This window comes from Erithacus rubecula (assembly GCF_903797595.1).
Source record: "Erithacus rubecula genome assembly, chromosome: 8".
Lineage (NCBI taxonomy): Eukaryota > Metazoa > Chordata > Aves > Passeriformes > Muscicapidae > Erithacus > Erithacus rubecula.
This window is the reverse complement of record NC_136659.1, coordinates 8,969,060-8,991,898: the sequence shown is the minus strand read 5'-3', so window position 1 is coordinate 8,991,898 and position 22,839 is coordinate 8,969,060. Positions and strand designations below refer to the sequence as shown.

The following is a 22,839-nucleotide window of genomic DNA, read 5'->3' as shown; positions in this document are numbered from 1 at the left end:
GGAGAAGACACATCAAGTGCTGATACAGATACTGTGCAGGCAAGAACAGAAGGAGGAGGAGGTTTCCAAAGTCAGACACTGGGACATGCAGTACCTTCTTTTCTCTGCCTGGCCATGAATTAATCTTTTATAAAATAATAGTATTTTCTCCTGGAAATCACTTTCTTGTGGTAATCTGCCAAAATAAACTTCTCATTCCTCAGGAATATCCTTACAGACCTGCTTGGAAGCACCTGTAATAGATAAATTACAAGATTTTAAAAAATTTGCCTTTAAATTAAATTTAGCAAAGCATGTAAAGAGGGATGCAGAGCCAAAAACATCCTGAGCCACTGGGGGCCAGGGCTGTCCTGCCACTGCTGCTGAATTCCCCCCTCCTGCCTTCCACTTCTGAAAACTAGAGGGTGGCATTTCCTTATTGTTTCTTGCAATAAAGTAAAAATGGGCAACATCTGAGAACAAAAAGAAAGCAACAAGCTACTTAGTGCATTAAAAAAAAAAAAAAAAACCAACAAAAAAACCCCCCCCAAAAAAACAGATAAGGTGTTTTTCTTCCTATAAGAAACTTGAAGTCTCCTTTCAGAAGAAAAGAAGGAAAACCCCAGAGATATTGAACCAGATGGTGAGTATGACCTTGGTATGGCTGGGGAAAGTCACACAGCCCTAATGGCCCAAATTCCTCCTTTTCTTCCAGAGTGGTTCTGAAAATGTCAGTAAACTGAACGTCATTTTGTGCCTGTACCTGAAGATGTATTTAGACAAAAAACAATTTATCTTTGCAAAGAAGTCTCTCCCACTAAAACTCTGAAGTGTATGGACTAATAATTTACATCCTTTTTATGACCAGAAAAGATCCATTTATCTAATGTTACAGTTCATTAATCGACTTTAATTTCTTCATAACAGCCAACTGAATTTTTTGGTGACTCTGTTTTGTCTGATTTTACTTTTGGTGATCGGTAAAATGATACACAATCTGAAAAAGTCATGGATGCAAACTGCCCTTCAAGGTACATCAATATCAAAAAAAAAAAGTTTCTCAGTGGCTCAGTTTGTGTTCTGAGCTATTCAACCATAACAATATTACAAAACACTGATGGGGCAAAGCTGCTCTTATGTAGGGTACTGCCTTATCACAGGGATTAGTTACAAATTCTCTAGAAGTCTGGGGATCTTGAATTTTTAAATGAAGTGCTAAGGACATGGGAGAGGTCACAGATGTTGAGATCCAGCCCAAAGCATAGTTTAGGAAGGTGGTTTTCAGTGGCAGGCTAAATTACCTGAGCAGATTCCCCTATATACTCGCTTGTAACTATGTACCTCAGCACAAGTGAATCATAAATGCACAACCTTGAGACGTCTCTCTTGTTTACCAGCTTCTTGCTTTCTTTGTACAGTCTTTTCAGGCTACTATAAATCAAGTAGATTTGCTGGCCTCATCATGGGAGTCCTGTCTTCAAAAAAAGAAAGAATGTTGAAACCATTACTGCCAAGAACAATCACACATTTGGGGTGTTCTCAAAGGTGAGGTGGGCTCTTATCAAGCCACCTTTCTTCATTGGGCTGCTCAGATTGGATTCCTGCTATCTCAAAGGGAGGACTTGGAGTTGTTCCAAGGGACCATCACTGTAGTCTTAACAAGACATCCTGCAGGGATGGGAACACACCTCAAACAGTATAGACATTGCTCGAGCAAGAGGGAGAGAACAAAAGGAAGACAGCTGGGAGAGAGGAAGGACTGAATTGAAGGTACTTAACAGCTTCATATAGAAAAACCTTCATCTACTGAGTTTGAGGAGTAGAAAGTTCAAATTCAAAGTTTGATAGCCATTGTTACTTTTTATCTTGGGTGATGAGCATTACTTGGTGCTGGTGTTATTTGCCACAATGTCTCAGAGGGTGATGAGGATAAGAACTCAGCACATCTCAGGAAAAACAGTTTTTTTCTGGCCACCTGCTCAACCACCAACTGTTCACACTTTTTTTTCCCACTTTTTTAAGCAAATATGCCAAAGGATATCAAAACATATTTATCAGAACAGTAAAATAATAAACTATAACAAGGTGTCAGATTAAATAGGAAATGTAGTGGAAAGATATATTAAAAAGGTTTGAAAAAACACTCCTCTTGCTTCTGTCCTTGAAAAGTAAGTTAATCCCTCCAGTATTTCTTCTAGCTCAGCAGCTCCCTGAAGCTTCCTGGGTTTTACAGCCATAGAAACCCAAAGCAAAGGCTCCCTCCTCCTGCCACCTTGAGACTTTTGCTCCTGGTTCTCCTCTTGCCTCTGCTGCTCTCATATCCTCACATTCCCCAACACCTTTCCATGCTGGGCACACCACCAGAGACAAGCTGCTCCCTTCCCTCCACAACAACCACACTGCCCAGGCCTTTCCCTATTGCCCTCACCCCATCCCAGAATTCAACTTAAAGGTCACTCAGAGTCCTTGGGCACAAACTGGAACAAACCAACATAAAAGCACATCTTTTGTTAAAGGGAGGAAGCTTCACTTGTGCAGACCTACAGACTGTAGATATCTGAAATGGAATTTTCAATTCTATGGAAAGAATTTATTTTCTGCTATTTCTGCCATTTAAACTCAGAATGAAAATCAGAAAATGCAGCTTCCAACCTGACAGAAATTCCAGTTTCTACCTACTTAAAATAATTCAGAATATGCTGCAGCAGATTTTCTGTGTGGAATAAATCAGCACATTGGGTATTTTAAACACACATTGATTTTTAAAATTAAAATATACATGATTTCAAAGGAAAATTCAAGCATCCTATTTTAAAAAGGCTTTTCCTTTTGTTTGAATAAATTTCTCTTGCAGCTTTCCTTATAAGAGTGCCAATAATTTAAATTCTGTTCAGGAGAGAAACAAAACAGAATGCTTTCAACAAGCAACAATTCAAATTGTTTATTATGTTAAAAGCCAAAACCATTATAATAAACTCTGCATCCAATACTCATGAGGAAATAGCTACATTTATATGGTAGGTTTTAATTTTCAGAATCAGTGTGTAGCTGGTTTCTCAGAACTCCTTAAAATTATTCCTCCTTTAACAGGCCAGCTGAAATCATTAGGTGTGTTCCTTTTCTTTTCTCTCTTGCCCCCACTATTTTTAACAATTTATTTTATTTTCAAGGTGAAATACTTTTATTCAAGGCATCTTTATCTACTGAGGACAGAATCTTGTAAACTTAGATTTTTGAGTGCTAGAGGAGACTCCCCTGTGCTGCATTCCCTGTCAAAGGCCACCAATAATTCCCAAATTGTCTCATGCTGGAGCAGTGGAAACCTTTAGGTGATGGTACAGTCTGAAGCTCAGCAATTTTCTAGTTTTAAGCCCTGAGTATAGAAAACCAAGCCTGAGGCTACTATCCATGCTGTACTCCAGCTGATATTTATTTCTGGAGATGCACTGGCAGAGAATCTCCAGGTGTGTTAAAACCTCCCCTTTCTGGGTGAAAGTGCAATCTGTGTCTGCACCACACAGCTAAAACATTCCATGGCTATGGAAACAACCACATTCCTCTTAGGATCACACAGGGCATGGCCAGCAATAGCACCAACATCCCTGGTTTAAAAATGGAGCCTGGGAGGAGTTGCTGAAGACTTTTCAGGCTACTATAAATCAAGTAGGATAGCTCATCTCCTTATGGGAGTTCTGTCTTAAAAAAAAAAAAAAAAAAAAAAAAAAAAAAGGTTTTTTCCCCTTTCTCCATTTCCAAAGATATAGAAAGAATGTTGAAACCATTATTACCAAGAACAATCACACATTTAGGGTGCTCTCACCCTGCTTCTTCCAGCCTATCAAGTTGGTTGCATGGATGTTTCCTAATCTGCTACAGAATTTAGAGTTTACTGTAATCAAGTCAAAATAAATTGGGTTAATGAAGATCTATTCATTAAATTCTTAAGTAAATCTGTTTGGTTTTGAACCTGGCAGCCAAAGAGCTGAATGAGAGGCCGAAGTACAATATACAGAGGAGGGAAAATAATGTCAGGCAGGTAAAGATGAAGAACCTTAAGCTCTGCATTTAGCACAGGGATAGATACCTGTGTCAGAGGTGGATTCTGCCAGGTCTGCCAAAATTATTCTTCCCCTTCTTCAGGAAATTATGGATGTTTGCAGACAAAAAATTGCAATTCTCCCCTTCCTTGCATCCTCAAAGCACATTTCTGGTGATACAAGTATGGATTCTTGAGCATATTATCTAGGGGATTCATTGTATGTAATAAAAAAGGAGGCCAAGATGAAGCAAAGAAAAAATGTGCTCAGATCCCAGCAGAAGCCCAGTGTTTATATTCCCTGAATTCCCTCTCAATGAAAACCATGGTGATTTGCTTGGAGAGGTGATAGAACAGCACAATGAGCTTGGAAAGAATTCTGTGCAGTAACTACAAAAACAGTCCAGCAGCTGCTTTTACAAGAAAAATGGTCTAATTATTTATAATTGTCCAAATTCTATCATGGTCTTTTATTCTGGCATTCATCAGTCCCACTATCTGTCATATCAAGCTGCTCAGAATAAAAATCCATATCCCTTCAGCACCTCAGCAAAGTGTCACTGGCCAGGGTTCTTGTCCTGATGGATGATACCAGTGACAGCTGCCAGAAAACACACTTAAATTGCTCACAGATACCTTGAAGGTGTATGCAGCAATACATATTACCTAAAATGAACCAATATATATCTTTCTGCTAGTCAGTTTTGTACTTGTACATTCTATTCTTTAATGCCAACCCTTAAATCCAATTTCTCTGGAGTTAGTTATTCAGACATCACTGGTATGATTAATAAAAACAGAAGTGGAATTGACAATGGCTAGATTAAAATGCCAAGCCTAACCATCAGAAGCTCTGAATTGGTGGAGATGTATTGACAGAAGTGTGCCAAGGGTTTGGGCACTGTTGCTTTTAATGCCATTATGTCAGTATCAATGTGTTTTGGGAGAACATTCACCTCCTAAACCTTACTACTGAAATAAGCCTACAATTTTTATTTTTTTTCCTAAACTGTGAGCTGATTGAGGATGGGTCATTTTCTTTTTTCTTCTATGGTTTTTGGCTAGCCAACTGTATGTACTTGATTTGTAGTGAGGCTGATTTATCCTAATTTTTAAAGCAGATGCAGCCTGCAGAGAGTTTAAATGGATCTGTGAGACTTTGTAGACATGACCCATCAGTGGATTTTGGAAACACAGCTCCCAGCGTCCTGGGAATTTGTATTTTTTGTTTAGCTTTTGGTCAAAACGAGACCAACTGCTTATTTTTACTGTATTCAGCTAATTTTGAATTTAATTAACCTGACCAACCTCTTTTCCAGTAAAACCTATTCTGTCAAAACATTTCTAATCAGCTTTAACAGAAATGACAAAATCTATTTTTCTCAAAATTTATGTTTATCACCAACGACCTTCAGCTCTGCACAAGCTTTATACTACTGTCAGTGCCAAAAAACATGGATGAAAACAGTGTTGAGAAAGCAGAAAAACTGGGGAGAAGTTGTGAGATCAACGTACAGGTCAGGTTAAGAGGCCCCAGATGAGCACAGGTCTCTTAGCCCCTGGTCTGGGGCCAGAGGTGTCTCTAATAAGCAGTGTAGAGATCCCCTGTATTAATGTCAACAGTATTTACCTACTTAAAGCTGTGACCACAGTCAAAGAGTCACTGAGGTTCCCTTGAAAATCCAGGTTGTTATTTTATAATTAGCATAGTATATAGACACACTGAATAAGGCAGTCTCAGCAATAGATTTAATTCAGCAGCTAAGCCTTGGCAGGCATGTTACATCTTAAAAATACTCTAAAGTTGTTTATTTAGTTCCTGTTAATTTTAGCATAGAAGAACCTGACCACACATTTGTTTCATGGTACTGCTGTATCCCCAGCAGGTTCTGCTCTTTCTTGGAGATAAATACAGCTACTATTTTTAGGTTTCCATTTTAAAATATATTTAAATTAATATTTAATTAAACGACAAATGAAGTCTTCAGTCAGTGCAACATAGACATCATATATTAAAACTATTCCCATCTCTTAAGGTCTCTAACAAAAATAAGGAGAGACAAACCTGTTTCTTTTTGAACTGTGTCATTTCATGCAGAAGTAGATATTTAACTGTATATTTTTGGGGACCCCCCCAATGTAATATATTGTTTAATAGACTTCCATTTCTGTTATTTAAACAACCACAGAGCAATCAGGATATGCAGTGACACAAAACTAATATCATTAAAATAAAATTAATTTGGACTGGATATGCCTGTCATGAACATGCCACACTGGAAGACAAAAAATTATTCTCTTCCTTTTTTATCATTAAAGTGGCTGGCTCATACTTTGGGAAAGAGCCAAGACTAATTCACCTTCCTGTCTGTTAAAATTAGAGGAGAGGATTTTGACAGCAAATTAATATCCATCAATGATTTTTGAAAAGTCATTTAGGAGATTAAGTATTCTGAAGTGATAGAAGGGTAATTTTTAAGTAAAAATAACACAGATTGGTTTGATAGCAAAGCAATAAAATATTTGTTTAAATGGTAGAAAAAATAACTGTTACTTTAAGAGGTTGACTCCGTTTCTTTGCAATATTTATGTCTCTTACACCATCTATTAACAAAATACTTGTAAACAATAAAATATGCATACAATTTTTGGAAGAAGCTTCCTTTTTAATAATTGTGTAACTCGACTTTCATTGTTTTAAGATGAAATTGTGGGATAGCTCAGTTTAACTTTTATTTCTTTTCTATACAAGAACTCAGCCTAATATATGTTTTTATTTCCTTTCTATCCAATATTCATACACACAAAGAACTTTGCTCAATGCAAACATGGAGCACTGGCATTTACACCAGTTTGAGCTCAAGGGTGTGAGCAGCAAAGACAGAAAGCTGTCTGAGCATCTCCCAAGTGAGCAAATGGAATAACTTATTGTAATATACTTAATTATTTTCCTTAAAATACATGGTAGGCTAAATAAGCTTCTTTATTCTTTAAAAAAATTGTTGATGATTGAATACTACTAAATATGGTTACGTTTAAATTTGGATTCTACTCAAATAAATGAGATATTAAACAGCCAAGATAAGAAAAGCTGCAGTATTTTGTGTTTGATGAACTTGTCAGTTGTATAGTAGGAAGAGGCAACATAAATAAAAAAGTTACAGAAAGTACGTTTTCATGTTTAAAATAGTTGAAAAACAAGGTCCAATATGGTATATTCTAAACACCTGCAATTACCACCTGCTTTTTCCTTTATTGTATGAGGACTATTTTGAAGTTCCCTTGTAAAACAATTTGTTCAGTTCTCATTTCACATTATGGCAGACTAGAATAAACTTGTGACCCATCTTGGTATGGGTATTGCTGATACATATTTTCAATTTCTGGTTTTTATGTTCACTTAGAATTGTATTGACAAGGTAAAGGTTTCTGGCCAAGTATGGATTAGATTTGGAGCCATGAGAGATGACTATTAAAAATAGTGATTTTTTTTTTTTTTTTTTTTCCAAAAGTGCTTCAAAAGCTTGAAACTTAAATTTACATTCAAAGTTAACATGAACTGGAAGTATTAAATTAACCACCAAACAAATTAACTTTAGCTAGTACCTTAAACCTTATAAACTACTAATCAAAAGATCAAGGTGAAATCTTGGCGTCTTTTTCCCCCAGTGACAAAATTCAGTGAGGTCTGTGGAGGATTTCTTATATGCAGGTGAAACTAAAACTCCTCTCCAAAGCTCTGTTGGAAAGACAATTAAATGCAGTAGACAGTGATCCAATAGCATATTTCACACATAAGAACCTGCAGAAAGAAATGTTTACATTTCTGGATATGATGTAAGAAAACTAATTTCCCTGGCTAAGGAATCAGACTATAGAAACCTGAAACATAGTTTAAGAAGCTGGAAGAAAAGCAATTTTTTTTTTTTAACTAATGCTATTTCTACTTGTAGATTAAAATTTACTGCTCTGTCTTTGAAACTCAGAGCTATCTCATGCTATGCTTGATGTTGCTGTGTGGAGATACCTGAAGTACTTCTGGAAGTGGATATGATCAGGCTTGATCCACATGATGCAGCATCTGGCCTTCCTACCTAACCCAAGGAAAAATACAGTACTTATCCCTGGATGTACACAGCTTCTGGCAACCCAGCAACTCCCAGGCAGAGGGAGCTCCTGAAGAAAGCTCTATTTCCATTGGTGTGCTTCCCAGAGTAAGGGATTTTAAGGTGGGATTTAGTTATCTTTGTAAAGGTGACATAAAAACTGAGAGATAGAAAATTCCAGTATCTAGGCCTGCCCCATGCCCTAAAGGCAGATCGTGGATTCCCAAGATTTTACTGATAGGTGTTTACCAAGAGATTTCACAGCATTCCCAGTCTATTTATTACTTACAACAAATCATCTGAAAACAAGCTCAAAGGTACAAAAGGTAAATCAAGATTCTGCTTAGAACCCTCAGACAGGTGCCTTGGGGAAATCATTACCTGCGCTAACAAATCGTGAACGCTATATATGTAATTCTTGAAATCCATTGTGTATGAGATGTATATGTAACAAACCGGTAATGCCGAGGACCATTACCAGGTATTGCACATCACTTAAACACCACTCCTAGCCTTGGGCTCACTATTAGTTCCAGTTCACAAACACGGAGACAAACCCTATTAATGGACTACCAAATCAGTTATGCACTGAGTGCAAGATCCCAGGAAGAGAGACAAAAAGAGAACAGGTGGGCAATGTTTAAGATTTCAAACAGGGAGGAAGCATTCAGAAGATTTTACTGGAATCATGGAACAGAATGAAAGAAAACCAGAATTTTCTAGTTATATGGGGATAACTATCAGCAAATATAAGAGACTTGGAAGAAAAAACATGAGGATTTTTTTAATGGGAGTCAAGCAGTACAGGAAGCGGATTATATAATCCGGTTGAAATGCCAGGGAGTCCCTCAGTTCTGGGCTCAGAGCATACTCAAGCCGGTCCTTCTAAAACCCAGGCTCCTTGTCCCCTTCAGCGTGCTCAGTATTGTGAATGCAGCAGGGCCAAGGCCTTTATTAAACAGCTTTTTATTAGAGGGGGGGGGTCACAGGCAGCAGGCCCTATGCCTGCTGCTGCTGCTGCCAGGCAACGCTGGGAGGAAATCCTGCCGATCCCACCACACGTAAGGATGGGAATCTCAGCCTCACGGACACATCCAAGATGTCAATAGCGGCTCATTGGTCTGGGGGTGTCATTCTTCTTAACTGCCCTTCAGGCTGTGGTGATTAAACAGTTACAAAGGACATATTGCAGATGACGTGGCTTGTTAGAAAAGATGATCTATGAACTTGGGTTCGGTGTTGGTTGACTATTTTTGTGAATCTTTTCTTCAACAACAACTTCCGGTAATGGTGGTACTGGGAAACTTCTGGGGATTTACATATAGGGTGTGGCTAACTTGATAGGCAGGCAGCAGCAGGCCGGAAATGAGGTAAGGGAAAGGGCGGAAATGGTAAGGCCGGAAATGAGGTAAGGGAAAGGGCAGAAGGAGGAAGTAACTGGGATAGGGGAAATACAATAACCCGGGGTTTGAATTACATAGGGACTACACATTTAACTGGGGAAAAGAACATAACAACTTGATTAAAGAACCAACAAACGAATGAGTGGATAGAACGATAAGGTAAGCAACAATCTTTTTAACTCTTCTAGCAATGTTGTTTTATGGTTTTCAGCTAAGACTTTTTACCACACTCAGCACCACCTTTAACCCCACAGTGCTGTGCAAGGGGACCTCAGGACAGGGACCTTTGCAGCCTCACCTGCCTGTCGCTCTCTGTCCGTGCACAGAGCACAGCGTGGAAGAGAACGGCAGCAGGGCCCTGTGTGTGCCAGGCCTCAGGTTTGGCGCCGCTCAGGCTCCACAGAGACATGGGTAACGTGAACAAACACGACTTTATTGAGGGAAGGTTAAGCAAAGGCGGGGGCTGAGAGGCAAAGCTGGGGATGGGCAGGGCCTGAGGAATGGGGGGAGGGAACTGCCCGCAGGGAGGGCGATGGCAGGAGGTCCTGGAGCTGGACACCGGTGACTAGCAGAGGTGTGCCCGGAGCTGCAGCTGGTCCTGTCTGCTTTGCAGCTGCTCCTGTGGATCATTGGGAACCAGAAGGACCCTGGTTCTTCTGACCATGCAGATGAAGGGTGGCAGATCCTCTGTCGAATGTCATCTGGATCATGCCGACCACCTCTTCATCTGGGTCAGCCAGCTGCTCCACCAGGTGTGGGTACAGGCCGCGTATTCCTCCGCTCTGTGTGCAACACAAGGGTGTGCTCAGAAGCCCTGGAGGGCTGCAGCACCAACAGGGTCCTGGCCCTGCACCCACACCCAGCTGCCTCAGAGGCCAGAGGCTGTGCCGAGGCACTCGAGTAGCAAAAGTGGCAGGCAGGAGAGTTAGGAGCAGCTGCCTCAGCTGCAGAATCCCGGGCAGGCCCAAGCAGCTCGCTCCCAGCCCCACGCTGCCAGCGCGGCTTCAGCCACTGCCCCCTTCTCACCAGCGAGGGCTCCTTGCTGAGCGTCGCAAGGCCCCTGAGCTGCAGGCGCAGCCTGTCCCTGCTCTGGCTGGGCAGGTTTCTGGACAGGATCAGCTGGGCACGTTCCCCGTGTTGGCTCAAGTCCAGAAACTCCAGGACCTGGAAGGCACAGGGCAGTGACAGGGACCGGCCGGCAGGAGCGCGGAACCGCCTGGGGCCGGGCCCGGCAGCAGCAGCGGGCGCGCACCGTGCCAGGCGGCTGCGGCTCCGGAGGCCGCAGAGCTGGGAGGCAGCTCAGCCAGGCAGCGCTGGCCCTCAGGCTCACCTCCACCAGGAACGCCAGCGCCGGCAGATCCCAGCGGGGCTGTCCCCAGATGGGCAGGTTCAGCAGGTGCCTGGCGATGCAGGTGCGCAAGGGGCTCAAGCCATGGCACATCTCCCTGGCAGGGGAACAAAGGCACCATGGCCCTGAGCCAGGCAAGCAAACCTCTGCCAGGACTGACTCACAGAGGAGTGTGATCTTTGCCTGGCACCCTGCGAGCGAGGGTACTTGGGCCCTTGGGAAGGTGGCTGCTCCTGGACCCCCTCCTCTCCCAGCCTTTTCCAGTCAGCTCGGCCTTCCCTCGGTGCCAAGGCCCTCTCGCCCATAACCACGGCCACTGTGTGGGGCACTGCGGGCACAGGGCACCAGTTCTGGCAGCATGGAGATGGGGGGTCTCACCTGGCCAGCAGCGCCACTCCATGGTGCTGGGTGTCTGCGTGGAGCAGGGTGTCCCAAACCTGCTCGTTCTCCAGAGGCAGCAGCATGTTCTCACCTCCCAGTCGCCAGAGCAGAGCCTTCATGGTGTTCACTGCAAACCTGTGTGCAGAGCAAACGCCAGGTCACGCTGGGAGCTCTGGCCCTGGCCACGAGGGCAAGGGAAGGACAGGGCGACTGGCACCTGCTGGGGCTGCTGGGAAGGTGGTGCTCCTCCCGGCACACTGCCCACACGCCCTCCACGCCCTGTGGCATCTGCTCTGTGCTGCTGACAATTTGGAAGAGCAGAGCCACCAACAGGCGGGGCGAATGAAGGAGCAAGGCAGTGTGCCACTCGGGCATGTGCACAGTCACCCACAGCACCAGAGTTGCCTGCAAAAGACAAAGCACCCCGAGGCTGAAGGGCTCAGTGCACAGGTGTCCGTGTGGCAGGGCCCCAGGGGAGACGCAGGGGGAGCAGCCGGCCTGCTGCCCCTGAGCCTGTCCCCAGGCCAGCTTCCAGCCCAGCGCCCGAGGCTGGGAGCTGCAGGGCGCTGGGCAGAGCATGGAGAGCTGCTGGAGAGGGCACCCGGAGGGTGAGCAAAGGCCAGTGGCAGAAACTCACAGCCAGGGCAAAGACGGCCTCGTTGTCCTCTCTGGGGAAGAACATGCTGGATTCCATGACAGAGAGCAGTGTTGCCAGCACCTCCTGCACTACCTGTCCCGATGAGCCGAAGGTTCTCCACATCAGGGCGGCAGCGCTGTGGGACCAGAGCTGTGCATCAGTCTCAGCCCTGTGCAGCTGAGTGGGGCCGGGTGACAGAGCCCCAGTGCCCTGAGGGGCAGGGAGGGAGCGTGGCAGCAGGCTCAGCAAACAGGGTGGCCCGAGGGCCCCGGAGCTGTCTGCCTGTGTGGCACACCCCACTGGACAGGCTGCACAGGGCCGTGACCCTACAGGCCAGTGAGCCCTGAGCTCTTGAGACACTTGTGTCCTGTACCTGTCACATGATGGGGCACAGCACAGGAGACCCATCACCACATGAACAGGATGTTCCTCAGCCAGCGTCACAAGGACATTTTGCAGACCAGCATCCACAGTGACACAGGACACCAGTCTGTGGTGAATGTCCCTCAGCATGGCTGGCACCTGGAGGAGGCACGGGGAGGACTTGGCGTGCTGTCCATGCTCCGCAGCTTCCCCCAAGAAGCTCTTGCCTTCCCACTGCACTGTGCTGGCCTCAAAGGCTGAGGGGGCACAGCAGACGTGGCTTGAGGGGCCACATGATCCAGGGAGACCTTCAGCCCTGGCCCCAGGGTGCCTACCTGATGTGGAGAAAAAGCATTCTCTTCCTGGGAAAAGTCCGGAGGTAGAGCAGGAGTGTCAGTCAGGCTGGGCATGGAGTCAGCATCTGACATGCTCCCGGAGAGGGTGTCAGTGCTGGCCATGCTCTCAGCCCGGGCCGATCCAGCCATGGCACTGCCCTCTGCCATGGCAGAGTCTGCTGCGCGTGCAGGGGACGCGGTGCTGGCGCCAGGCTCTGCCTGCAGCTCGCTGGGCCTGCAGTCAGGCTGGGCTGTGCCCTGGCTTGCTGTGGCCGTGGTGTTCCTACGGCCAAGGCGCAGGAACCTGCGCAGCAGCTGCAGCAGAAGGAAGGGCGGTAAGGGAGGGACACTCCATGGAGTGCTCCAGGCGCGGTGCTGGGCCCGGCAGGGACAGCAGGCCCGGCCCAGGTGGGGATGGCCGCAGGTACCTGCAGAGCTCGTCGGGAACGGCCACGGGCAGGGTCCTGCTCCTGTGTTTGGTCCTTTACTGCACCTGGCACAGAGCACAGCCAGAGCTGAGTGACCCCAGGAGAGGGCAGAGAACAGAGCCCAGCCCTGCACTGCCCGGCCAGGGACAGCCAGGTGGCCAGGGGATGGAGCACAGCCGCCGGGAGAGCAACCCTGGCCAATGTGCGTAGGCATGTTCATAGGGATGGGATGAGATGGGATGGGGTGGGATGGGATGGGGTGGCATGGCGTGGCGTGGCGTGGCGTGGCGTGGCGTGGCGTGGCGTGGCGTGGCGTGGCGTGGCGTGGCGTAGCGTGGCGTGGCGTGGCATGGCATGGCATGGCATGGCATGGCATGGAGCCAAGCTGGCTCTGAGCGCCAGCCCTGTGGCCCTGGCTGTGCCACTCACCATCCTGCAGTGGCTGCAGTGTCTCCGGCTCTTGAGGCTGTTGTGCTGGGGCAGCTGCAGGGCCTTTGTTCTTCTTGCCCCGAAGCCTGTTAAAGAGCCTGACCACTCTGCCCGCCATCTTGCCACGAGGGCACGGACCGCAGTGATGGCCGATGGCTTAAGACAGGCTTTGATTGCCACGAGAGCAGTCTGGCCGCAAGGCCAGCCGCACGAGTAGCGCTTGGGAAAAGCTCCGGGTCAGAAACGCTCGAGCTCCGCTCTCTGCGTCCTGCCCCGTCGCAAGCACCAAGCGCTCTGGCGTGGCTGCGTTGCTGCCAGCACCTATGTCAACGCGTGTCACAAAGGGCCCTTGGACACCCTGCCCCACACCGTTCCACTCGGCCCCACGGTCACCGTGCTCCACCGTGTCACAAAGGGCCCTTGGACACCCTGCCATGGGCCCTGGGGCTGCCCCCAGCCCACCCAAATGCCCCGGTGTCTAAGACAGCCCGGGACACACCCAGAGCAGCCAAGTGCTCTGGGTAGGACTCTACACCGTGCCTGGCCCTTGCAGCCAGCTCGCTGCTGGCCCTGGAGCAGCTTCCAGCCAGCATGAGGCAAACACATCTTGCCCAGGGTTAAAAACACACCAGATAGGGAAGACAACATTAGTTTGTGCAATAAAGGTCTTTGAATTCACATCTCTCCAAAAGTGCTTTGGGCTCTCAGCTGGGCAGAGATGATCAGCCTCACCCCAGACCCTCACCCAGCGTGCAGGCACTGCCTGACAGCGCTCCCTCCACTTGCACGGCCGTGCCTCTGAGTCTCAGCCACTCCGCCACTGCTGCTGCTGCTTCATTTGCTTTTAGGCACACCCCAAGCTCACTGTTAGACCCCAATTGCCTCTGATTCTGCCCTCTTCCTGTCCCTGTGTAGGGATGGAGAATTGCTGAGCTTTCAGGAAGCTCTTTGTGAAAACTTCCAGCACTGAAACCTCCTTTGTCCTCCATGGATTCTTGCCAGCAAGTCCCTCAGTTCTGGCCTCAGAGCATACACAAGCTGGTCCCAGGCTCCTTGTCCCCTTCAGCGTGCTCAGCACCACCTTTAACCCCACGGTGCTGTGCAAGGGGACCTCAGGACAGGGACCTTTGCAGCCTCACCTGCCTGTCGCTCTCTGTCCGTGCACAGAGCACAGCGCGGAAGAGAACGGCAGCAGGGCCCTGTGTGTGCCAGGCCTCAGGTTTGGCGCCGCTCAGGCTCCACAGAGACGTGGGTAACGTGAACAAACACGACTTTATTGAGGGAAGGTTAAGCAAAGGCGGGGGCTGAGAGGCAAAGCTGGGGATGGGCAGGGCATGAGGAATGGGGGGAGGGAACTGCCCGCAGGGAGGGCGATGGCAGGAGGTCCTGGAGCTGGACACCGGTGACTAGCAGAGGTGTGCCCGGAGCTGCAGCTGGTCCTGTCTGCTTTGCAGCTGCTCCTGTGGATCATTTGGAACCAGAAGGACCCTGGTTCTTCTGACCATGCAGATGAAGGGTGGCAGATCCTCTGTCGAATGTCATCTGGATCATGCCGACCACCTCTTCATCTGGGTCAGCCAGCTGCTCCACCAGGTGTGGGTACAGGCCGCGTATTCCTCCGCTCTGTGTGCAACACAAGGGTGTGCTCTGAAGCCCTGGAGGGCTGCAGCACCAACAGGGTCCTGGCCCTGCACCCACACCCAGCTGCCTCAGAGGCCAGAGGCTGTGCCGAGGCACTCGGGCAGCAAAAGCGGCAGGCAGGAGAGTTAGGAGCAGCTGCCTCAGCTGCAGAATCCCGTGCAGGCCCAAGCAGCTCGCTCCCAGCCCCACGCTGCCAGCGCGGCTTCAGCCACTGCCCCCTTCTCACCAGCGAGGGCTCCTTGCTGAGCGTCGCAAGGCCCCTGAGCTGCAGGCGCAGCCTGTCCCTGCTCTGGCTGGGCAGGTTTCTGGACAGGATCAGCTGGGCACGTTCCCCGTGTTGGCTCAAGTCCAGAAACTCCAGGACCTGGAAGGCACAGGGCAGTGACAGGGACCGGCCGGCAGGAGCGCGGAACCGCCTGGGGCCGGGCCCGGCAGCAGCAGCGGGCGCGCACCGTGCCAGGCGGCTGCGGCTCCGGAGGCCGCAGAGCTGGGAGGCAGCTCAGCCAGGCAGCGCTGGCCCTCAGGCTCACCTCCACCAGGAACGCCAGCGCCGGCAGATCCCAGCGGGGCTGTCCCCAGATGGGCAGGTTCAGCAGGTGCCTGGCGATGCAGGTGCGCAAGGGGCTCAAGCCATGGCACATCTCCCTGGCAGGGGAACAAAGGCACCATGGCCCTGAGCCAGGCAAGCAAACCTCTGCCAGGACTGACTCACAGAGGAGTGTGATCTTTGCCTGGCACCCTGCGAGCGAGGGTACTTGGGCCCTTGGGAAGGTGGCTGCTCCTGGACCCCCTCCTCTCCCAGCCTTTTCCAGTCAGCTCGGCCCTCCCTCGGTGCCAAGGCCCTCTCGCCCATAACCACGGCCACTGTATGGGGCACTGCGGGCACAGGGCACCAGTTCTGGCAGCATGGAGATGGGGGGTCTCACCTGGCCAGCAGCGCCACTCCATGGTGCTGGGTGTCTGCGTGGAGCAGGGTGTCCCAAACCTGCTCGTTCTCCAGAGGCAGCAGCATGTTCTCACCTCCCAGTCGCCAGAGCAGAGCCTTCATGGTGTTCACTGCAAACCTGTGTGCAGAGCAAACGCCAGGTCACGCTGGGAGCTCTGGCCCTGGCCACGAGGGCAAGGGAAGGACAGGGCGACTGGCACCTGCTGGGGCTGCTGGGAAGGTGGTGCTCCTCCCGGCACACTGCCCACACGCCCTCCACGCCCTGTGGCATCTGCTCTGTGCTGCTGACAATTTGGAAGAGCAGAGCCACCAACAGGCGGGGCGAATGAAGGAGCAAGGCAGTGTGCCACTCGGGCATGTGCACAGTCACCCACAGCACCAGAGTTGCCTGCAAAAGACAAAGCACCCCGAGGCTGAAGGGCTCAGTGCACAGGTGCCCGTGTGGCAGGGCCCCAGGGGAGACGCAGGGGGAGCAGCCGGCCTGCTGCCCCTGAGCCTGTCCCCAGGCCAGCTTCCAGCCCAGCGCCCGAGGCTGGGAGCTGCAGGGCGCTGGGCAGAGCATGGAGAGCTGCTGGAGAGGGCACCCGGAGGGTGAGCAAAGGCCAGTGGCAGAAACTCACAGCCAGGGCAAAGACGGCCTCGTTGTCCTCTCTGGGGAAGAACATGCTGGATTCCATGACAGAGAGCAGTGTTGCCAGCACCTCCTGCACTACCTGTCCCGATGAGCCGAAGGTTCTCCACATCAGGGCGGCAGCGCTGTGGGACCAGAGCTGTGCATCAGTCTCAGCCCTGTGCAGCTGAGTGGGGCCGGGTGACAGAGCCCCAGTGCCCTGAGGGGCAGGGAGGGAGCGTGGCAGCAGGCTCAGCAAACAGGGTGGCCCGAGGGCCCCGGAGCTGTCTGCCTGTGTGGCACACCCCACTGGACAGGCTGCACAGGGCCGTGACCCTACAGGCCAGTGAGCCCTGAGCTCTTGAGACACTTGTTTCCTGTACCTGTCACATGATGGGGCACAGCACAGGAGACCCATCACCACATGAACAGGATGTTCCTCAGCCAGCGTCACAAGGACATTTTGCAGACCAGCATCCACAGTGACACAGGACACCAGTCTGTGGTGAATGTCCCTCAGCATGGCTGGCACCTGGAGGAGGCACAGGGAGGACTTGGCGTGCTGTCCATGCTCCGCAGCTTCCCCCAAGAAGCTCTTGCCTTCCCACTGCACTGTGCTGGCCTCAAAGGCTGAGGGGGCACAGCAGACGTGGCTTGAGGGGCCACATGATCCAGGGAGACCTTCAGCCCTGGCCCCGGGGTGCCTACCTGATGTGGAGAAAAAGCATTCTCTTCCTGGGAAAAGTCCGGAGGTAGAGCAGGAGTGTCAGTCAGGCTGGGCATGGAGTCAGCATCTGACATGCTCCCGGAGAGGGTGTCAGTGCTGGCCATGCTCTCAGCCCGGGCCGATCCAGCCATGGCACTGCCCTCTGCCATGGCAGAGTCTGCTGCGCGTGCAGGGGACGCGGTGCTGGCGCCAGGCTCTGCCTGCAGCTCGCTGGGCCTGCAGTCAGGCTGGGCTGTGCCCTGGCTCGCTGTGGCCGTGGTGTTCCTACGGCCAAGGCGCAGGAACCTGCGCAGCAGCTGCAGCAGAAGGAAGGGCGGTAAGGGAGGGACACTCCATGGAGTGCTCCAGGCGCGGTGCTGGGCCCGGCAGGGACAGCAGGCCCGGCCCAGGTGGGGATGGCCGCAGGTACCTGCAGAGCTCGTCGGGAACGGCCACGGGCAGGGTCCTGCTCCTGTGTTTGGTCCTTTACTGCACCTGGCACAGAGCACAGCCAGAGCTGAGTGACCCCAGGAGAGGGCAGAGAACAGAGCCCAGCCCTGCACTGCCCGGCCAGGGACAGCCAGGTGGCCAGGGGATGGAGCACAGCCGCCGGGAGAGCAACCCTGGCCAATGTGCGTAGGCATGTTCATAGGGGATGGGATGAGATGGGATGGGGTGGGATGGGATGGGGTGGCATGGCGTGGCGTGGCGTGGCGTGGCGTGGCGTAGCGTGGCGTGGCGTGGCATGGCATGGCATGGCATGGCATGGCATGGAGCCAAGCTGGCTCTGAGCGCCAGCCCTGTGGCCCTGGCTGTGCCACTCACCATCCTGCAGTGGCTGCAGTGTCTCCGGCTCTTGAGGCTGTTGTGCTGGGGCAGCTGCAGGGCCTTTGTTCTTCTTGCCCCGAAGCCTGTTAAAGAGCCTGACCACTCTGCCCGCCATCTTGCTGCAAGGGCACGGACCGCAGTGATGGCCGATGGCTTAAGACAGGCTTTGATTGCCACGAGAGCAGTCTGGCCGCAAGGCCAGCCGCACGAGTAGCGCTTGGGAAAAGCTCCGGGTCAGAAACGCTCGAGCTCCGCTCTCTGCGTCCTGCCCCGTCGCAAGCACCAAGCGCTCTGGCGTGGCTGCGTTGCTGCCAGCACCTATGTCAACGCGTGTCACAAAGGGCCCTTGGACACCCTGCCCCACACCGTTCCACTCGGCTCCACGGTCACCGTGCTCCACCGTGTCACAAAGGGCCCTTGGACACCCTGCCATGGGCCCTGGGGCTGCCCCCAGCCCACCCAAATGCCCCGGTGTCTAAGACAGCCCGGGACACACCCAGAGCAGCCAAGTGCTCTGGGTAGGACTCTACACCGTGCCTGGCCCTTGCAGCCAGCTCGCTGCTGGCCCTGGAGCAGCTTCCAGCCAGCATGAGGCAAACACATCTTGCCCAGGGTTAAAAACACAACAGATAGGGAAGACAACATTAGTTCGTGCAATAAAGGTCTTTGAATTCACAGCTTTCCAAAAGTGCTTTGGGGCTCTCAGCTGGGCAGAGATGAGCAGCCTCACCCCAGACCCTCACCCAGCGTGCAGGCACTGCCTGACAGCGCTCCCTCCACTTGCACGGCCGTGCCTCTGAGTCTCAGCCACTCCGCCACTGCTGCTGCTGCTTCATTTGCTTTTAGGCACACCCCAAGCTCACTGTTAGACCCCAATTGCCTCTGATTCTGCCCTCTTCCTGTCCCTGTGTAGGGATGGAGAATTGCTGAGCTTTCAGGAAGCTCTTTGTGAAAACTTCCAGCACTGAAACCTCCTTTGTCCTCCATGGATTCTTGCCAGCAAGTCCCTCAGTTCTGGCCTCAGAGCATACACAAGCTGGTCCCAGGCTCCTTGTCCCCTTCAGCGTGCTCAGCACCACCTTTAACCCCACGGTGCTGTGCAAGGGGACCTCAGGACAGGGACCTTTGCAGCCTCAGCTGCCTGTCGCTCTCTGTCCGTGCACAGAGCACAGCGTGGAAGAGAACGGCAGCAGGGCCCTGTGTGTGCCAGGCCTCAGGTTTGGCGCCGCTCAGGCTCCACAGAGACATGGGTAACGTGAACAAACACGACTTTATTGAGGGAAGGTTAAGCAAAGGCGGGGGCTGAGAGGCAAAGCTGGGGATGGGCAGGGCATGAGGAATGGGGGGAGGGAACTGCCCGCAGGGAGGGCGATGGCAGGAGGTCCTGGAGCTGGACACCGGTGACTAGCAGAGGTGTGCCCGGAGCTGCAGCTGGTCCTGTCTGCTTTGCAGCTGCTCCTGTGGATCATTGGGAACCAGAAGGACTCTGGTTCTTCTGACCATGCAGATGAAGTGTGGCAGATCTTCTGTCAAATATCAGCTGGAGCATCTGGTTCGAGAAGGAGGGTCTCTGGTCTTCCCTCAGGGCTTGAAGGGCTGGAGGAGAGAGGAACAGAGCCACAGTCAGAGGCCAGATTGCGGGAATGCAAGGAAACCTTCCCGCCAGGGCCATCCCAGCCAGCGCCCGCCATGGGCACGAGGGAGTGGGAGAACAGGGCACGGGGGAAGGTGGTGGCCACGAATCCCCCATGTCCCTGAGAGCCCTCGGTGCTGGGCCCACACCAGCCCTCGTCTGCACAGGGAGAAGAGCCCTCCGCAGCCCGGGCAGCGATTGCAGCTCCGTGCCTGGCATCTGCAGCTGGTCTTTTCATTCCCAAAGCAGCGCTCCATGCCAAGGTGCTCCTGTGGCAGGGCCCAAGGGGACACATAGGGTGGGCACCCAGCCTGCTGCCCCTGAGTCTTGCATCTGGAAAACTGAGAAGAAAGAACTGTCTCTAGTTCTCGTTCTTAGCAATTTTTTACTTTTTCTTAGCAAACTCTTCTGTTGTGTTATATAATGACACTGTTTTGGATCACTATTATGCTCACACATTGCATTTATGTAGGAGTGATTATGTTAAAGGAAAATAACTTTTTGGAGCTTCGCCAGCCTTAAAATATGCTGATTACTGCGTGTTCTAAAGAAACAGCTTTGCTCAAATAGTATTTTTCAACCTTTTGCTTCTCAAATACTTTCAAATTTCCTGTAAAAATCACAGATACATTTTTCTTCATACCTTTTCATATTGTATGACTTAGTCCCACTATAATATTGGGCACTTTAAGTCCAAGTTGCAGAAAACTGTCAGCGAAATTAAATTTATTAATATGAAGAAATGATAGTAATATGGCATTGTTGCTTATTTTTCTGCTGCTATTGAAGCAAGTTAGTCAGTACTCCAAAAGCATCAAACTATTAAGTTCTCGCTTGTTATTTTCACTGGCAAGGAAGTGCACAAGTGGGGGAATAACTCTAGAGAGGTTTCTTTGCACCAAGGAACTCTACAAGTCTAAAGTGCCATGTGAATCACAATAATTTGGCACAGGACCAGCATCACAAACACAACATTTTTACTCCTGGCTATTCCTGCTATCTGACAGAACTGGATGATAAAAACCATATTTCCATAAAGTGATTATCAAAGAGTAGATATTTTCAGGCCACACAGGCTCCAGCCTTCCTCCTGATAGAGACTGATCCCTGAGCTCCCAGTTGTTAATGAAGAGTTTCTGTCCTGGGTTCTTTGCTGCACTTGTTTACAAACAAATCACAAACTTGTTGTTTTGTTTTAACATACATTTAAACATGCATTTTAAACAGTAAAGCTCTCTTCATTTTAACAGAAAACAGGCTGCTTCAGTCTAATTGCTTTAGTCTGTAGAATTATTTGCAATTCTAATTCTAGCATTGCTTGCAGCTTGGAGAAGCTGATAAACTGGTTTGATCCCTGTGTGAAACAGAAGTTAATCCTCTGTAGGGTAATGGAGTGAGAATTTTTGCTAAAAATCTTATAAACTGACCTATAAAATTTCATCTTTACATAGGATAACTCCCTGAGCAGTTTTCTATTGAAATACCAACAACTTTACAATGTGAAATATATTACACCTGTGTCCTCACTCTTCCATATTTTGTCAGGTTCCTGCCAGCTCCTGCAAAGTCAGTGCCAAGGGACTACATTTAATGGTGTTTCTATTTTGTGTACACGCCCTTATTGGAATTGGGCCTTCATGAAAAAGAGTCCTTTGAGGAATTTAGTCATGTTTAATTTCACTTTATAAACTTCTACAAAAGTTTTTTGAAGCAGGACCCTTGGTGACACCTCTACTTGTTTCTACTCCAAGACAAATGAACTTCAATGACTTTACTCAGCAAACAAATTATGCAATTTTTTTTCAAAGCACAGCTCTCACCACTTTGACTTCACATTGTGCCATAAGTTGAAAGAGTGCATAGAAACACTGTTAAAGCCATATCACCTCCTGAGTTGTTTAACAAATTGCACGGTCAGCAGCTCCAAGATCCCACTTTGTGCATAATTAACATCAGTAGAGGTTAATTACAGCTACCCATACAGCAATCAAGCAGAGAGTAAAACTAATCTGAACAGTTTAATTATTTAAAAAGTTATGTTATGTAGTCAACGTGATAATCACCATGAAATAGAGTTTATACCTTTTTAAAACATATTCTGAAATTTGACCTATTTTGCAATATTTATGTGCAGGAAATTTTATAAAAGATGTTGTAAAATGAGGTAGATGTGCTGTAAATACTCATAACCACTAATAAACACAAGCAGCTGCACAAATAATGCAAGAGAAGAACAGGTCAACAATGAACCTTTATAATCTGAAAAGAAAATTTATCTACATTTAGTTGTGATGATTCAGGGGTTTTCACTTCACTGTTACTGATCTCTAGAGTGCAGTTGCAGTGCTTTATCTATTAACCCCCTTCATCCCACATTCTTCAGCCCAAGTTAGAAGACTTGCAAGATCTTCCTGGTTTTTTCCTGTCACAAAACATAGCTTTAAATTTTCCAATGAACGGTAAAAAACAGTGCTGTATTCCTTTATAAATGCTCTTGAAACCCTCTGTACATGGAGCAGGTAAATGTTACTCTAGTAAGCCATTAGAGTATCTTCAAAATTAATTTAATGCTTTATATCTTCACAGAGAACAAAATAAGAACAAATGTGAGAAAAATGAGAGGAAGGAATATGTCTTGCAAGTCCTTGAAATTTTTTAAGACTAGATGGGCTTCTTAGTGTATGTAATTTTTACATGGTTTTAATTGTCATCTGAAACTTCCAGTCAGTCTGTAAAATTACCTGGTTCATCTAGATGCAGGCATGCAAGGTGCTGTGCTCCAGGGTTTACAAAATGCAGTAATTCTATATTGCTATTGAAAGACTTCTTACACTAAAAAGGTGAAATTATTACAGTGCTGCAAGATCCTTCCAATGGCCCTTCCAATTTGCCATTGTATCTCTCTTGTCACTAACTTCAAACACTGCATTTTGAGAATGTTACTGGATACAGAAAAAATGAGCCTGAAAGTCTCTGAGAAAAAGGAGATAACCCTTCAGATGTCAGATAACCAACTCAAACATTTGCATG

At 49.2% G+C, this 22,839-nt stretch overlaps 2 long non-coding RNA genes across 2 annotated transcripts; both read right to left on the bottom strand.

The window, feature by feature from the left end:
• Window positions 1–11,355: 11,355 nt before the first annotated feature.
• LOC306804599 lies at window positions 11,356–11,999 on the bottom strand. Its single transcript, XR_013774944.1, has 3 exons — window positions 11,891–11,999; window positions 11,471–11,658; window positions 11,356–11,388 (listed from the first exon to the last, which is right to left on the bottom strand). It is a non-coding gene; the product is annotated as an uncharacterized lncRNA (long non-coding RNA).
• A 4,118-nt stretch (window positions 12,000–16,117) lies between these two features.
• Window positions 16,118–16,761, bottom strand: LOC306804553. The gene is made up of 3 exons (XR_013774915.1): window positions 16,653–16,761; window positions 16,233–16,420; window positions 16,118–16,150 (listed from the first exon to the last, which is right to left on the bottom strand). It is a non-coding gene; the product is annotated as an uncharacterized lncRNA (long non-coding RNA).
• Window positions 16,762–22,839: the final 6,078 nt, after the last annotated feature.